The following is a 3123-nucleotide window of genomic DNA, read 5'->3' as shown; positions in this document are numbered from 1 at the left end:
CGCTTTAAATTAAGACTTTTATTTAATATTTTACATTTGGTTTTAACTGCGACTAAAGTTTTAAAATCGACAAACCGGTCATTAAACGGTAAAAACCCCCCTTTATAATAATAATATTACTTATATATATATATTTGTATTTTTATAAATTTAAACTAATATAGCGTTAAGCTTTGTGAAAAAGATTCCCTGTGGAATGAACCGGACTTACTAAAAACTACACTACTCTACGATTAGGTACACTGCCTATAAGTGTTGTAGCAAGGTTTAAGTATATCCATTCAATAAATAAATAAATATCTTGTGTAAAATTGTATCGTTTTTAATGGTATTTCCTGCTAAAATTTAATAGTATTTTATACCCCTTAGCTTTGACATCAAGTTATTTTTGGCGCCGCTGCCGGGGAATCTTAAACGCCGAAAGCGCAACGCTAAATATAATAAAAAAAAAGATTTTTATTTTTAGTTTACTTTTATTAAAATTCACTTTTGTAAAAATACGTTTTTTTATTATTCGAAAATATTAAAAGAAAACAAAAATTTATATATTTTTTTTAAGATTTTGTCAAATATTTAAGTTTTATAAAGTTTCTTTATTATTATTTTATAAAAATATAAGTTTTATTTAAATATTTTTATTTAAAAAAAATTAATATATATATAAATCTATTTTTAAGATATTTTTAAAAATATAAAGTAGTTCTATTTTTATTTTAGTTTTTAAATATAAGTTTTTATTATATATAAATATTTTAGATTTTAAAACAGAAAACAGAAAAAAATATAAAATAAAATAAAAAAAATACGCGTCGAATTTTAAACTGTACCTGAGTTGAAAATTGGAACCCCGCGACTCGCGGAGTTTGCAGCCTCGAATACCGCGACTCGCGGAGCAGCCCTGACACCCGTGACTGAAACCCTAATTCGCATTAAATACGGAGTAATTATTAATTATTATTATTAATAAACCCTAATTACTTAATTATTAATATAATTAGTTTAAGTTTTTAAATTAAATTGTATTTTAAATTTTAATTAGTTTTATTATATATATAAATTAATAGTTTTATAAAATAAATAATATAAAAATAATATTTTTATAAAAATTGTACTTTTTACAACTTTTAGTTTATTTTTATATTTTGTCCCTTTTTAATCGTTTTAGCGTAATATTTGTATTTTTAGCTCATATTTAGTTTTAAACTTAGTTTTTGCCATAGTTATTTTTACTTCTAGATTTTTAGGCTTTGCCGTAGAATTCCTTAAGTGCTTTTTCTTTAGACTAAGATTTAGGTACTTTAGAATTTTGCGACGCCTTTTTAAGTTTTAGTTTCTTTTTAAGTTATTTCCATTTGGGATTTAGTTTTTCCTGTAAGCTTTAATATTTTTAGAAGACTTTTACCTATGTATCAATTATCATTCCAATTAGTAATCTCAATTTGCGATTATAATTTTAAGTTAGTTGTAGTAATAAGGTTAGGTTAGTCAAGTGTTTTTAAGTGTTATAAGTTTCTTTTATTTTTCCGTCACCTTTTATTTTTCAACCATTTTTCTTTTTCGACCTTTTTCGACGAACTCTTTTTCTTTCTTATTTCTCGCTATTCTAGTTTTAGGACATAGATTTTTATTCTACTTCTTATCTAAATTTCTTAAAATTACGAAAATTTATTTTAAGTGGTTAAATTGATAGACATCAAAATTTTCTGGTTCGTAGTAATAGTTGGATTTGTATGTGGACCGGGTTATTGGAGCCAAACAGTCCTCAATTATATTGAGACCAAACGAATCCTGCCCCTCTGCTGCATCTTTTGGCTATTCGAAACGTGGGCAAAATCAGAAAAGTCTATTGATTGGATAACTTATTATAATTTTTCTTTCCTTTTAAAAACTAATAAGATATTCAGTGAATGCACCGAGCAAGACGTTCACCACCTTTTGTACGTTCACCACCTGTAACTAGATCAAGACATTTAGCAAATATTACTGCCGTTGATTTTTCTTTAGAATCGTCATCCAGTCGACCAAGTACTCCAGTTCAAATTTCCGATAATCCATTTTTTGAACCCGACCTCACAATTGAGAATCCGGAGAATATTCAGGGACGATTCGTAGATCCTGAACCACTAAACTTTCCTCCGGAACCACCAATCATTCAAACAGAGATTGTTGAGGAACGAACCATTAAATCAGAATCCTCTAGTGATTCCGATTCAATAAATTCAATTATGGAAGTAACAGAACCATTAAGTATGGAAGACCGAATGAGAGCTAAACGCACTGGCCAAGCTCACGCAATTACTCATCCAGACATTAATGCGCCAGATTATGAAATCAAAGGACAAATTCTACACATGGTGACTAATCAATGCCAATTTAGTGGTGCGCCGAAGGAAGATCCAAATGAACATTTACGTACCTTTAATAGGATCTGCACACTATTTAAAATCCGAGAAGTAGAGGATGAACAGATATATCTCATGTTATTTCCCTGGACTTTAAAGGGAGAAGCCAAAGATTGGTTGGAATCGTTACCTGAAGGGGCGATCGATACATGAGATGTTTTAGTTGAAAAATTTCTTAAACAATTCTTTCCTGCATCTAAAGCCGTAAGACTTCAAGGAGAAATTGTTACGTTTACACAGAAGGCAAATGAAACTCTATATGAGGCGTGGACAAGATTTGGAAAGTTATTAAGAGGATGTCCGCAACATGGTTTAGACACCTGTCAAAATAGTACAAATATTCTACCAAGGATGCGACATCACTACAAGGAAAGAAATCGATATAGCAGCTGGTGGTTCCATTATGAAGAAAACCGAAACTGATGCTTACAAAATTATTGATAACACTGCTTCCCACTCACATGAGTGGCACCAAGAAAAAGATATCGTTAGATCATCTAAAGCAGCTAGAGCCGATTCTAGCCATGACTTAGATTCCATTTCCGCAAAGATAGATGTTGTCGAGAGACGAATGGAAAAGATGACTAAAGATATTCACTCAATACGAATTAGTTGTGAGCAGTGTGGAGGACCACATTTGACAAAAGATTGTCTCAGTATTGAATTAACAATGGAACAAAGAGAGAATATTTCATACATAAACCAAAGGCCTGGAAATAAT

At 30.0% G+C, this 3123-nt stretch overlaps 1 non-coding gene across 1 annotated transcript; it reads right to left on the bottom strand.

Moving 5' to 3' along the window:
- Window positions 1-2609: 2609 nt before the first annotated feature.
- Window positions 2610-2716, bottom strand: LOC139903268 (small nucleolar RNA R71). Its single transcript, XR_011778100.1, has one exon. It is a non-coding gene; the product is annotated as a small nucleolar RNA R71 (small nucleolar RNA).
- Window positions 2717-3123: the final 407 nt, after the last annotated feature.

The sequence above is a fragment of the Rutidosis leptorrhynchoides genome, chromosome 3, assembly GCF_046630445.1.
Source record: "Rutidosis leptorrhynchoides isolate AG116_Rl617_1_P2 chromosome 3, CSIRO_AGI_Rlap_v1, whole genome shotgun sequence".
In the NCBI taxonomy this organism is placed as follows: domain Eukaryota; kingdom Viridiplantae; phylum Streptophyta; class Magnoliopsida; order Asterales; family Asteraceae; genus Rutidosis; species Rutidosis leptorrhynchoides.
This window is presented reverse-complemented; position numbering and strand designations above follow the sequence as displayed.